At 38.6% G+C, this 15,500-nt stretch overlaps 1 protein-coding gene across 1 annotated transcript in view; it reads right to left on the bottom strand.

Annotated features, from left to right (window-relative positions):
* slc26a5 (solute carrier family 26 member 5) overlaps positions 1–5,597 on the bottom strand; it is a 29,303-nt gene extending 23,706 nt beyond the window's left edge. Inside the window, exon 1 of the mRNA XM_034163585.1 lies at positions 5,529–5,597. The gene's annotated coding sequence lies outside the window, so the exon portion shown is untranslated. The remainder of the gene's footprint in view (positions 1–5,528) is intronic.
* Between the last annotated feature and the right edge of the window lie 9,903 nt (positions 5,598–15,500).

Genomic DNA, 15,500 nt, shown 5'->3' with positions numbered 1-15,500 from the left:
GAATTTCATTTACTCTCCATCTGAAGTGATACAAAGAAAACTACAGTAGCGCACACACACTACTTGGAATTTGACATTAATTGGTTATCAAAGGATGTGATTAATAGGGTGGTTCAAAAAAAATAAAAGTTGGAAATTCATTACTCTCACCCCTTCATTTTATGATGCTCTGGGAAAAAAGAAAGCCTGCCAAATATTTTTGTCATACATTAATATTTAGAGGTAGCACATCATAGCTAAAGGTTGTAAATATATCAGTTATCGCTGCCCGAGTGCCCGTGCAATAGGTTATCCATTATCTAATCACATCACTTATAAAGAGGATAGAAGTTAACCACCTGAGTGTAACTAAAGTATAATTTTATATTCAATTTAAAACTATACCTGGGTTTAAATATTTCTCACAAACAACATACTTTCAAAAATGTTATTTTAGGCTACAAGCTGAAACTTTTGCTTCAATTCACAGCTTCTTTTCTTTCAGATCTGATGGTGAATCTAACATGAGATAAATGTAAAAAGAGACACTTGCTGACTTAACATGCTTAACCAGGGGCGTAGGTTTGCATATGGACCATAGGGACAAGTCACAACCAATATTTTGGGATGGCAAAATAGTCCCTACCAATATTTAGAATTTTATTTATATAACAAAATCATTCACTATTTTTTTGCGAACTCGATACTATAATTTTAGTCGTCACGTTTTGTGTTTTCGACGTGCCAGAGTGACAGGGTTACCCATGTTGCAATTTCATTAGCTCACGTTCTTCTCACATGGACGTAAACAAAGCGCATCTCGTGGCAGGCAGTGCTTAATTTGTAGAGTGGGAGGTCCCAGAGCGCAGAGGATGGGTGGCTCCGGTGCAGTGTTGCCAGATGTACGATAATTATCGTATTTGTACGATAGTTTTGCCCTCTGTACGATGTACGATCAATCATTTTGCAGGTGTTGCACTCAGGCGGCATCAAATGCTGACTTTGGGCGACCGGGACAGTCATTTGAAAGCCCGCCCCCTCTCTACACAAAGTAATGAGTTCCCATCTAATCTCTGCCGTGACAGGAAGATTCCCCAACCAACATCTTTTTTTTTTTCGAAACTTTATTTCAACAAATGCAATAACAAACGAACAAAACACAAGAGCAAAGAGATATACAAGAAGAATAAAAAAAAGTTAAAGTTCCTTATGGAGGTGTCAACATTTTTTTCTGTGTTCAACAAAATCTGCACAAGTGGCCATGGCATCGGATGACGAAAGCGACCTCGAGGTTGAATTCGACTCTTTCTAGTCTGGTAATTAACACGTTTGTGTCCCTTCACAGAAAAAAAAAAAATCTTTCTAGTCTGGTAGTGCATTTGCGTTCTTTTTGTGCCATAGTTTCCCCATTACTATAATTACTGTTTAAAAATGTGACATAAAATTCTTTGTAAATTAAAAAAAAAAACGCTAAAATAGCTACGTTGTATGCGTTTTGTTTGTGTACGACAATTTCTCCCAAAATACGTTAATTGTGAGGTTTTGGTACGATAGTTTCATATTTCATATCTGGCAACACTGCTCCGGTGCAGAAAAACAAGAAGGGCGGGGGCTTGCGAACAATGCTGTGCGCCACACTTAAACTGCACACCCACACAAACACACACGCACACCTTCACAAATGACACTAACACCCTGCCTTTTCCTCAAAAATTACTACATTTATGTTTGCTGTCTGTACTTTTCTGTCACTTTTGCGCTCTTTTTCATACTTTTCCCTCGTTTCAAAAGTCACCGAACGCACTTTACCGTAATATATGCAACATATAGCATACTGTTGGAAAGCACGGGTTCTTGGCTTGCTGTCAGTGTTGAAATTTTTCAGCATGAGGGCTTACATGAGAACTTACGGTAATGAGAATCAGCGGCGCACTAGTGTGAAACTTCCGTGTTTTTCCTCTGCGTTATGACATCACAGGCTTACGTTTACCGTAATACACCCTATATATCATTGTAAAGCCCTTTTTTTTGTTGGCAAATTAGGTTGCCAGATACCTACAACTGCATTATTGATGGAGAATAGATTATACATCTTGGTTGCAAAAACCTTTTTTTTTTTGTTAGCTCCACAAGTATTTTTTTTGTTGTCTTGTTCTCTCAGGTGTAGGCCTATAGAATAGATTCGTGATTTTGGGTTTGTTATTTAAGCTATTTCTTTGTCTGCCTACACACTTAATAATGTAAATAAAGTGTTAAATTATTCAGCATTATGTCGTCATATGTTATGTATTATGCTGTACTTGTGCGTCTAATGGTATGAGTGGGTTAGGGGGTGGTGGTGGTGGTGGGCAGGGGGGTGGTATTGTCCCTACCAAAGCTGAGACCAAACCTACGCCCTTGTGCTTAACCATTAACTGGAAACTTCAGTAAAATATGTCAGCTACTAGAAGTAGAACATTTGTATACCTTATTGGTTCCACCGACTGAAATAAAGGGAAACAAATTGCCCTCAAATGGGCAAATACTCAAGGTGTTTTTCTTCAAACACACTGATTTGAAGAAAACTGTCCATGATGCTGCTGTGACCTCTATAGACATGGCAATTCATTTTTGGGAGAGAGCTAGAATCCCACTGAGGACAAAGCAGCATCTGATCACAAAGTTAGAAAAGGTGTTCGGAAAATGGAAAACATTGAAAAAGACCAAGAATCGCAATACAGACAAGCAGAAGAAAGATGAAACAGTGTTTTGTGAATCTTTGGAGGACTTGTTTGACGTGGCACATCAGGATGTCCTAACAATGATAAAGTTTGAAGATGACAGACAGTTCCTACTTGCTCAGCGAGAGAAAGGTAGAAGGGGATGCATGGCAGGCATAGATAAAATACAAACTGCCAAAGAACAAAGAGCAGAAAAAAGGAAAGCTGCAGAAGCAAAATACAAAGAGAAACTGGAGGAGCCTGGACCATCTAATGTCTCACTACCTGACACTGTCTCCAGCCAGAGTGAAGAGAACACAGAAAGTTCAGATGAAGAATTTGTTATGCCAGTGCCACAAAAAGCCAGTAAAATTAAAGCTGTTGTAACACCAGGACTTGCAGCAGCATTGGATAGGACCAAAACAACAGACAGAAGTGCCACCTATATTCTGACTGAAACGGCAGCAAGTCTTGGTCATGATGCAAGCAACTTAAATATCATTATCATGTAAATTTTCTCTCAAAAATTCTTGAAAGGGTAGTTGTAAAACAGCTAACTGATCATCTGCAGAGGAATGGTCTATTTGAAGAGTTTCAGTCAGGTTTTAGAATTCATCATAGTACAGAAACAGCATTAGTGAAGGTTACAAATGATCTTCTTATGGCCTCAGACAGTGGACTCATCTCTGTGCTTGTTCTGTTAGACCTCAGTGCTGCTTTTGATACTGCTGACCATAAAATTTTATTACAGATATTAGAGCATGCCATAGGTATTAAAGGCACTGCGCTGCGGTGGTTTGAATCATATTTATCTAATAGATTACAATTTGTTCATGTAAATGGGGAATCTTCTTCACAGACTAAGGTTAATTATGGAGTTCCACAAGGTTCTGTGCTAGGACTAATTTTATTCACTTTATACATGCTTCCCTTAGGCAGTATTATTAGACGGCATTGCTTAAATTTTCATTGTTACGCAGATGATACCCAGCTTTATCTATCCATGAAGCCAGAGGACACACACCAATTAGCTAAACTGCAGGATTGTCTTACAGACAAAGACATGGATGGCCTCTAATTTCCTGCTTTTAAACTCAGATAAAACTGAAGTTATTGTACTTGGCCCCACAAATCTTAGAAACATGGTGTCTAACCAGATCCTTACTCTGGATGGCATTACCCTGACCTCTAGTAATACTGTGAGAAATCTTGGAGTCATTTTTGATCAGGATATGTCCTTCAATGCGCATATTAAACAAATATGTAGGACTGCTTTTTTGCATTTACGCAATATCTCTAAAATTAGAAAGGTCTTGTCTCAGAGTGATGCTGAAAAACTAATTCATGCATTTATTTCCTCTAGGCTGGACTATTGTAATTCATTATTAACAGGTTGTCCTAAAAGTTCCCTGAAAAGCCTTCAGTTAATTCAAAATGCTGCAGCTAGAGTACTAACGGGGACTAGAAGGAGAGAGCATATCTCACCCATATCTCACCTATAGACTTAGACTGCTGGGGGGTTCCCATGATGCAGTGAGTGTTTCTTTCTCTTTTTGCTCTGTATGCACCACTCTGCATTTAATCATTAGTGATTGATCTCTGCTCCCCTCCACAGCATGTCTTTTTCCTGGTTCTCTCCCTCAGCCCCAACCAGTCCTAGCAGAAGACTGCCCCTCCATGAGCCTGGTTCTGCTGGAGGTTTCTTCCTGTTAAAAGGGAGTTTTTCCTTCCCACTGTTGCCAAGTGCTTGCTCACAGGGGGTCGTTTTGACCGTTGGGGTTTTTCCGTAATTATTGTATGGCCTTGCCTTACAATATAAAGCACCTTGGGGCAACTGTTTGTTGTGAGTTGGCGCTATATAAATAAAATTGATTGATTGATTGATTAAAGGATGTTCTCTTATGTTACACAGCTGTATAATTGGTTCTTGTGCTGATTCATACATTTTTGAATATTAAATACTGCAAGGCATAAATAATATTATTGTTTGGAGCTAGATCAAAATATATATGGAAATACATAAAGCATAGACTTATTTAAATTTATCAATAATGAAACAGTATTTCATCAATAAAATGAAAATGCAATGTTTGATTGTTACAAAATCTTCGCTACCCCAGTATGTAGGTATTGTAGGAGCATGATACATGTACGAGAAGAACTGCATCTCACAATTCATGTTTTAGTGTTAACTATTTTATGGGATATGAAAAGATTTGATTTTCCAATGTATTGCCATAATTTCTGTCCTGACATATCAATATTAAACTGACAGAAATAATTTGGAAATATCTGGAAATCACCATACTATATGACAAAGTTATTGCGAGCAAAATCTTTAAGGGCTGTGTGCTACCAGTAAAAATTATTAGAGTTTTATGAAATTGTACATGATGTGTTTTTATGTTAGGTACAACAAATTTAGAGGGTGAGACTTGAAGTTTTTTGAAAAAAAAATTTTGACCATTTTTTATGGACCACTAGTGATTAATTTCTATGGTTGACTCTGGTGTGTGTGTGTGTGTGTGTGTATATATATATATATATTCTTTATTGACGTAGTTTAATAATTTTATTTTTATGTATTTTACGAGCAGACGTAAACTATATGTATATGTCATTTTATTTTCAAGACAGTTTCATTTCGACTTCATTTATTTCACCTCGACGCTAGCTCAGTTAGCTAACTGAGAAGAGTGAACGGTGCGTTTAGAAATGTTTCTTCGAGCAAAATATAGCTGACTTTAATGTTCGGGTTACACGCGCCAAGTACAAGTACTCGACGTGACAGAAACAGCATTTTTAATTTTCTTCTACTGAATGTTCACTGAAGAATAACGGTATGCTTACCTCCTCCAGCTCCTGTCTCTCGTGATGCTCCTGTGAACCTAACAAACGCTGTGGAACTTTAACCTGGACGACTTGTTCACATTGCTTTAAAAAAAAAAAAAGGATTTGGCCTCGCGCATGCGCGCTCCCTCTTGACGTCATTAATGACGTTGCCTAACACCGCCCCTTGTGAGCGCGAGTAAAGTTACCGAGGGGGAGGAACCACCGGAAGTATAACGGCGGCCATCTTACTACACTCAAATATTTTTATTTGTTTGTTTATTCGTTCATTTCATTCAATTATCATGAAAGGATACGAGAAGAAAACCCTAAGGGATGCAATAAGTCCGTAAAGCTTTTGTTGGAGTCATTAAATGAAGAGTTCATAGTAATTGTCGAATTTGTCAATGAAAACTAGAGGCACATGAGATGTCAGTCCCAGCTGGGAGGTCAGAGTCAGGATGCCAAAGACTTGTGCATCTTATGGTTGCACCAATCGGAGCAACAAGACTGACTTTTTTTAATGTTCTGCACACTCACTAATTGGCGGACGGGGTTACAGGGCAGCACGTCTGCGTTATTCATGTGGTATAGTGAGTGCGCTGTCTAGTCTTTCTATAATATAACTCTATGATGGAAGCAGAACTCTGTCCTGTGACTCGGGGAAAAAAAATCTTACTATAATCTGAACAACTTTCTGTTTATTCCTTCAAGGTCCTTTGTTAATGTCATTGGTCTCCCAATGTTCTTTACAGTAAAATAGGCACAGCAATAAAAATAATAAAAAGCAATAAAAGCCAAAAATAAGAATACAGTGAAATAAAACAGATAAAAACCCAATCAAGGTGGTTCAACTCAGCCAAAGGCCAAGGTGAACAAGTGAGACTTAAGAAGCTTTTTAAAACTGGAGAGGCTGTTTGCACTCCGCACCGTGAAAGGCAGCGCGTTCCACAACCGCAAAGGCTCGACCTCCTCTAGTTTTTAAGAAGAATCGAGGAACCTCCAGAAGCATCTGATTCATGGATCTAAGGGCTCTAGAGGACTGGTACAGTTTAATAAGGTTAGAGAAGTATTCTGGAGCCAGCCCATTCAGAGACTTAAAAACAAACAAAAGAATCCTACAAATCAATCCTGTACCTAACCGGAAGCCAGTGAAGGGAAGAGAGCACCAGAGTTATGTGCTCACGTTTCTTTGTCCCAGTTAAGAGACGAGCTGCTGCATTCTGCACAAGCTGCAGGCGATTAAGCTCTGACTGGTCAATGCCAACATACAAGGAGTTAACATACAAGGATAATAAAAACATGAATCACTTTTTCCAGATCTTTCTGGCTGATATAAGATTTGATTTTGACTAGAAGGCTCAAGTGAAAAAAGCTAGACTTGACTTGACATCACCTCCTTTGACCAATTTCCACCAGATGAACGTTCAATCCGGAATCACCCTTAAAGGGCTTGTTTTGGTAAAGGTCAAGGTTATTGAGAACAAAGGTCAAAATGTGGAAGCCCAGTCTCGTTTGAACTCCTATGTGATACCACAGGATTTAGGGAAGACAACGCAAATGGGAGAGGTTGTATCAGTAGGTTTTAGCAAGATTTAATGTGAATAATGATAATGGGGCCGTCCCTGGAAGTACAATATTTGCATCATATGCTCTTTCATTTAAACCCTTTATCGCCCACCCTCAAACAAAACTATGGTGCCCAATTTAGTTGTTCTTGCCCCACTTCTGATTTCTACCAAAATTATTACATATATGCCGGTAATTTTCTGAAACTCCCAGATGAGGTCAAATTAGCCAAAAAACGATCATTGGGGTAGAGGGTACGGTTCTTGGGCCAAAGGTCAAAATTTAAATTTTCATTCCAGTTTGCAGCAAACTTGTCAAATATACATAGGTGGGTTCCTGAACTACCCAAATTTTCCAAAGGTCAATCAGTGGGCTTGAAGGTCGTATTTGCCTGTTTGTTGGTCCTCCAATCTTGTTTGGCTGTATGTGGAATGAAATGGAATGAAAACCTGGCTGCTGACTACTCACGGTACATAGTTCCTTATTCCCGAGGTTGACATGAGATTAAAAAACCTTTTAAAAACAAAGACCTTGTTGTCGTTTGGAGTCAAACTGTCTGGTGTTCAAGAAGAGAAGATTCTGGAACAACAGGATGTTTTGCATGAACATGAATTAATTTTGTGAAAAACACGTTCCTGAGAAAATAAAATGACTTTTGTATACTATATATATATATATATATAGTTTTGTTTTGTTTTTATATCCACTTAAGCACAAAACTCACTTGTGTCAACCACTTTTAATCTTTGCAGCTCTTTTAAGCCACCTCTGAAGAATGCAGCCTTCCACACTCACTCATGGTGGCGTTGTTGCACTTTCAACATCTCTGTTGACTCTCAGATTTATCAGCTTTGCTCACTCAAGTTAGAACATTACTAATGTTTTAAACTTTTCTACCATTCAGAGACTTGATGTAGCAAAAACATCATAGTCCAGCCTTCCATCCAATCCCATCACTCCCTGACAGAAGTCAGTGTGGAAGGTTAAAAGGAAAAGCGTGTGGATGATGGAAAATATCGCTCGTTTTCACTTGCAGTTGCTACAGCAGATCCAAGATAGATCTGCATGTTGATTTGGCACAAGTATTACACCAGATGCCCTTCCTGGTACAACTCATTACATGGAGAAATGTGGTAGTGGTGGGGTTTGAACTGGGAACCTTCTGCACTGAAACTAAGCACACTAACCACTTTATAGAGAGAGTGTGTGTGTGTTCAAAATGTCTAAGCACTCGCTCAAGATTTTGACACAAAAATAAAGCCAGACACCTAAAGTGCAGCTTTACACCAATATATTCTAATTATGAATGATAATAAACCATATAAAACCTATAGGTGATGTCAGATTTATTTGTGTCCTTTCTTCATTAATTAAAGCTGCCCATGAACCTCTGATGTTTTAGTTTGGCAAAGTTATCAAATTAGCATAACATAGATATTACTTGTTAGGTTAATTTAGATCATCTTAATTCATTTGAGTGTTACCAATTGAAGCACTTCATTAAGTTTGTCCAACAATTTTATTTTTTTCCGGTGGAGTTGTTTCATTAGGTACACCTGGTCAAGGGGTCTTTAAATATCTAATCAGCCAATCACATGGCAGAAACTCAATGCATTTATACACATAGGTGTGGTCAAGCGGATCTGCTGAAGTATCAAAATGAGGATGAAAGCTAATTTAAGTGACTTTGAAAGTACATGATTGTTGCCACCAGATGGGCTGGTTGAGTGTTTTTTATATATTGCTGATTTACTGGGCTTTTCACGTACTACCATCTCTAGGGTCTACATTCCACCCTCTCTGGGGTTGACATTCCATCATCTCTGGGGTCTATATACCACCATCTCTGGGGTCTATATACCACCATCTCTCGGGTCTACATTCAACCATCTCTGGAGTCTATATACCACCATCTCTGGGGTCTACATTCAACCATCTCTGGGGTCTATATACCACCATCTCTGGGGTCTACATTCAACCATCTCTGGAGTCTATATACCACCATCTCTGGGGTCTACATTCAACCATCTCTGGGGTCTATATACCACCATCTCTGGGGTCTACATTCAACCATCTCTGGAGTCTATATACCACCATCTCTCGGGTCTACATTCAACCATCTCTGGGGTCTATATACCACCATCTCTGGGGTCTACATTCAACCATCTCTGGGGTCTATATACCACCATCTCTGGGGTCTATATACCACCATCTCTGGGGTCTATATACCACCATCTCTCGGGTCTACATTCAACCATCTCTGGGGTCTATATACCACCATCTCTGGGGTCTATATACCACCATCTCTGGGGTCTATATACCACCATCTCTCGGGTCTACATTCAACCATCTCTGGGGTCTATATACCACCATCTCTGGGGTGTTGTGTGGGCCGCTGAAGAGGAGGTACTGCTGGCCCACCACCAACAGAGGGCGCCCTGCCTGGAGTGCGGGCTCCAGGCACTAGAGGGCGCTGCCGCATCATGGGAGTAGCCTGGGTGACAGCTGTCACCCATCACCAGACACAGCTGTTCTACTCAGCACCGAGGTATATCAGGAGGACGGCGTCTCCACCTCAGTGCCGAGATATCGCCTTGAGATAGAGGTAAACTACTCTGCAGCATATTCTGTATATTTGATAATACGTGTTACACCTTTCAGGACAGCTGACTACCGAAAGCCAATTGCTTGGATAAGTACTCACCTTCCTGTTTTAACGTGACGAGAGGTGGAGGCGGCTTCTTCCCTCTCCGTGTTACTGGGTGCAGCCGCATCCACACCTGTGTGTTTGTTGCTCTCTCTTGCCAGCAGTACCGGATCCGACGAGCGGAGGCAGTGGCCACCTGGGACTTCGGGACTTGGCGGTTCCAGTATTTCCAGGGTTCGGTGGCAGAGGAGATCTGGGTGGTTCCGGTTCGACTCGGACGGACGTCTCCTACCTTCGAGCCTGCCCACACGACACCAGCAGAATTCGGCTTAATCCCAAATTGTTGATTGTTGTATTGGTTGTGCTCGTTTCACAACAGTAAAACTTGTCATTTACCTTCTCCATTGTCCGTTCATTTGCGCCCCCTGTTGTGGGTCCGTGTTCCTACACTTTCACAACATGGGGTCTACATTCAACCATCTCTGGGGTCTACGTTCAACCATCTCTGGGGTCTACGTTCAACCATCTCTGGGGTCTACATTCAACCATCTCTGGGGTCTACAGTCAACCATCTCTGGGGTCTACATTCAACCATCTCTGGGGTCTATATACCACCATCTCTGGGGTCTACATTTAACCATCTCTGGGGTCTACGTTCAACCATCTCTGGGATCTACAGTCAACCATCTCTGGGGTCTACATTCCACCATCTCTGGGGTCTACGTTCAACCATCTCTGGGGTCTACATTCAACCATCTCTGGGGTCTACAGTCAACCATCTCTGGGGTCTACATTCAACCATCTCTGGGGTCTATATACCACCATCTCTGGGGTCTACATTTAACCATCTCTGGGGTCTACGTTCAACCATCTCTGGGATCTACAGTCAACCATCTCTGGGGTCTACATTCCACCATCTCTGGGGTCTACATTCCACCATCTCTGGGGTCAACAAAGAACTTTTAGGAAAAAAATGAAACATCCATGGGGCAGTTGCCTGGGTGAAACTATCTTGTTGACAGCAGAGAAGTAGGGCCACACTGCTTCAAGGTGATAAAAAAGGCACCAGTATCTCAAATAAGAACTTGTTACAATCAAAGGTATGCAAAAACTCTGAACACACAACATGTCCAGTCATGAAGCAGATTATCCACAGCAGCAGAACACCAAACTGGGTGCAATCACTATAAAACTGACATTTAAAAACAAACGACAACAACAAAAAAGACAGTTCACAGTCGATCACCCGGACAAAAGCCAATACTGTATTTTTATGTCAATTTTGGATCAATGGCTTCATCTTTGGTTGACTACATTTTAGGTCATGATGAGTGTGCTCTCTTAAAGGTGGAATATGTCATATTTCTATTGAATGTCTCCAACTCCATCATCAGTTCCATCATTGCGATCTCAAGGTTTTGTTGGACCTTTAGAAAAGTTTGTTTTGGGCCACCTTCCTCAATTATGTAAAGAAAGTCCATGATCCCAAAATTCTAATATTTTTGAAAAATGTATCGTATCAGTTGTATGTGGTACCTTGGGTCTTTTCCGGATGGCTCCTAAGGAGGAACCTGATGTGATGAGATTCAAAATTGTATAATTCAAAAGTATACAGTAAATTGTACAGTTGTTTGTATAGTTTATAAATCATTGACAATACAATTATCATGATACGTGACGTTTTCTCCACCCCTAGATTTTACAAGTAATTCTGTTAAATTCTAGGAGTTTCTGGAATCTTCCACACTGTTTAAAGAGACATTTGTCTTGGTGGTCCATGTACTCACATGCAAAGAAAAAATGAAATAAAACTATTATTTTAAAATAAGCTTACAAAAAATGAAGATAGCTTTCAAAAAATAACAACAATAGTGGGTCCTAACAGCTATAACATCTTTTTGAAACTTTTTGAATGGAAATGTAAAAAAAAATCCTTCATAATAAACTCTACTTCAAATAAATCTCCAATAAAATCCTTGTGTATACAGCACACTTGCTGCAACATCAAAGGTATTTTTTTTTTTATGGCACAGACTTTGAACCCATCATGTACAATAAATATCAGTGGAATAATGCCGGCAGATAAGAGTAATACTGTTTACAGTCTCACACTTCAGGCTCGACGTGCACATTACAGGATGATTACGAAAGTCTGAAGAATTTGGCTTTGTGGTAGCATTTCCGAAAGGGAAGAAACAGCCTTCACATTTTCAGACTTGTCCTAAAAAATGTAACTATTTAAAATGTACACAGCATAAAAATCTTCTCACTGCTGAGACATGCGGTTCATGTGTGTTTGCTTTGGTGACTAAATTACCCATCGGCAACTGGTTTTGTGCATTGGCAGAGGTGTACACAGTCAAGTCCAGAAGTATTTGGACATCAGCACAATGGATGTAATTTTGTTTCTGTACATCATGGAGAATAAACTAACAATCAAGACATGCTTGTAGCGTGGACTGCGCACTTTAGGCTGTGTGCCAGAGATTGTCAAGATAGGGCCCTTTATTGTTGCTGTGAGACCTCGTTCACCTTAGGTAACTATTAACCCTATTCAGGACGTTAGTGAGCACAATATGGAGAAAGCAATTGCCATGGGGTCCAATGGACCCTAGAAGTCCTGAATAGGGTTAAACTGATGAGATAAAAATTGGATCCATGGGAGATCTGCTGATAACCAAGAGAAACATAATGATTCAACTCCTATTTGCCAAAACCCTCACGAATTAACCTCGCAATATTTGAGATAAAGATTTGTGCACTTGGAACTTTTTCTCATGCAAGCCAACATAACACTGGACATGAAAAACATCATCTTGTGATGGAATGTTTTGACCAACCATGAATTCTCACCTCTTCCAGAAAATTCCAAAGCAGAATGGCAACAATCAAAAGCACCAAAACAAAATGAAAGTTTTGGATCAACTTTGTCCAGGGACTCACCTGAACCCCCTTTGATATACTTATTAATTATTATAAAAAATACTTAATAATTATTATAAAATAATATTATTATATTATTATATATAATTATTATATAATTATTAATTAATTAATGATAAGTGGCCTAAAATTCTTCCATGAGAATGTAAAACACTGTTGTCACGTTATCAGAAATATTTAACTAGATAGTTGTTGCTACTAAAAGTTTTGAACTTTGTATGTACAACTATCAACTACATGCAACAAATTTGCCAAAAAAGGCGGTAATCAGGATAGATGGAAACACAGTCCCAAAATTCTGTAGCTACAAATACTAAAACTACAGCACTGTGTTTATAGAGCGCAAATCTCTGCCAACACTACTTTCCAATTCCACAAAATTTTACATTGGAAAAATTTTCACAAAGTCCTGTTAGAAGTGGCTTATATACGCTAAAATATAACACAAAATATAGATCAAAATGGATTTTCAATGTTAAAATAAAAAAAAGCTAAATCCGCAATACAGATCAGATGTGGATAAAACTTAGTCTGTTCATTGAGAGTGCCAGTTTGCACCTGTCACAAATGAGAGTGATTGAAACACTTTTGATTGAGATATAATGCAAAATATACAACAAATGGAATTTTCAATATTAAATTCAAAAGTCCACAAAATCCACAATCTGGATCAGATCCAGATCAGACTTTTTAAGGCAATAGTGAGTGCCAGTCTGCACCTGACTTTCAAATTTGACAGTGATCAGGGCATGTTTCATTAATATATAATGTAAAATATACATTAAATGGGGTTTTCAGTGTTAAATTTAAATGGCCACAAAATATATCATTTGGATCAGATCTAGATCAAACTTTGTCAGTCAATAAAGGATACCATCCTACATAAAGCTTTCAAATATGAAAGAAATTCAACCTTTTTTGACAGCGTTATGAATTTTTTAAAATTCCTTCAATGTTAGAAATAGGTCATTTTTCCAATTTTCCAACATTTTGACCTTTGACCTTGAAAATTGAACCAGTTCTTGCCTATCTGGATATGATTCCACTGTAAAAAATGTCATAACGATATATGAAAAATTATAGGTTACAGGCTCTTCAGTTATTATTATTAATTGATACCAGTATAGTACTGTATAAGTGAAACATCTCTGGCCTCGAGATCATTGTTCCCGCATTTATCAGACAGCAATCTTTACACACACACATTTATAACCTCATGTGGCAAGCTGAACAAAGGAGAGCCAAGACTGGCTGATCAATGAGACAGAACATAAATAGTCCATCATAGAAAACAGTATAAACTTGGAATTTTCTTCACGAGTTAGCGATTACCCCAGCCAACAGCTGCTTATTGAAAATCACTGGTGAAAACATTAAAACCTAAATACAAATGTGCAATTCCAATTGCATACCTCCCAATAACAAATTTTTGGCTTGATCAAACATGATAAGCAAGCAAAGTTATCAAAGAATGGTTTGATTCAAATAAATAATCGCTTAATTTTGGCAAAGCTAAATGTATCATATTTGGAAATAAACCCAGGAATTCATCTAGGAATTTACGAGTGTGCAATATTGAAAACTTGTAAATGAAATAAAATTTCTTGAGGTATTTACTGATGAGAAATTGAGTTGGAAAACATATAAATGATGTTAAATCAAATATGTCAAAAGCCATTGCCATTTTGTACAAAGCACAATACTTCCTCCCCCAACGGTCATTAGTTACCCTATATCATTCATTACTAATTCCATACATGACCTATTGCATTGAAGTTTGGGGAACCACCTACAAAATGAATACAAACTCAATATTCTTACTACAAAAGAAAGCCATAAGAATTATTAGTAATAAACCATATCGTGAGCCAACAAATCTATTGTTTGTCTGTTTAAACATTTTAAAATTTAGCTTAATACAAATTATGTTTAAAGTAAAAATAACCTTTTACCACAACATGTCCAGGACCTGTTCAAAATGAGGGACTCCAGATTCGAACTATAGTAAAAAGTCATTGTGTTTCTGTTAAAGGTATTAATATTTGGAATTTGTGCCCGGATAACATAAAGTCGCTCGGTAACTTGGTTGGCTTTAAAAGGCTCTTCAAAAATCATTTAATTACTTGTTATAGCATGATGAATTAGGTTTATCGATTTTGTTTTGGTTTTGTGGGTTTGTGCATGGCCCACTGCTGTTTGCATGTTTGTTTTGTAATCTTAGTTTAGTGATTACTTTAGATTTTGTATCAGTTATGATGGGTGTGTATATATGTATACATATTCAGATATATTTATCATTTAATCATTAGTGATTGATCTCTGCTCCCCTCCACAGCATGTCTTTTTCCTGGTTCTCTCCCTCAGCCCCAACCAGTCCCAGCAGAAGACTGCCCCTCCCTGAGCCTGGTTCTGCTGGAGGTTTCTTCCTGTTAAAAGGGAGTTTTTCCTTCCCACTGTAGCCAAGTGCTTGCTCACAGGGGGTCGTTTTGACCGTTGGGGTTTTACATAATTATTGTATGGCCTTGCCTTACAATATAAGGTGCCTTGGGGCAACTGTTTGTTGTGATTTGGCGCTATATAAAAAAAAATATTGATTGAATATTGATTGATATATTTTTTGTTCTTTTGGTTAAAGGGGTTGGCGTTTATAAGCTTTTGCTTCTGCCCACACCCTTTCAGTCACATGGGCGCCTTGTCAGATTGTTTTCTTTGTTTTCACTGTGTGGTTAATTTGTCATTTTTGTCTGTGTGCTGAATAAATTCATTCATTCATTCATTCATTCATTCATTCATTATGCCGTACCCACTTTTCAAAAATCTCAGGCTGCTAATAT

Source organism: Thalassophryne amazonica, chromosome 22 (genome assembly GCF_902500255.1).
Source record: "Thalassophryne amazonica chromosome 22, fThaAma1.1, whole genome shotgun sequence".
In the NCBI taxonomy this organism is placed as follows: Eukaryota; Metazoa; Chordata; class Actinopteri; order Batrachoidiformes; family Batrachoididae; genus Thalassophryne; species Thalassophryne amazonica.
This window is presented reverse-complemented; position numbering and strand designations above follow the sequence as displayed.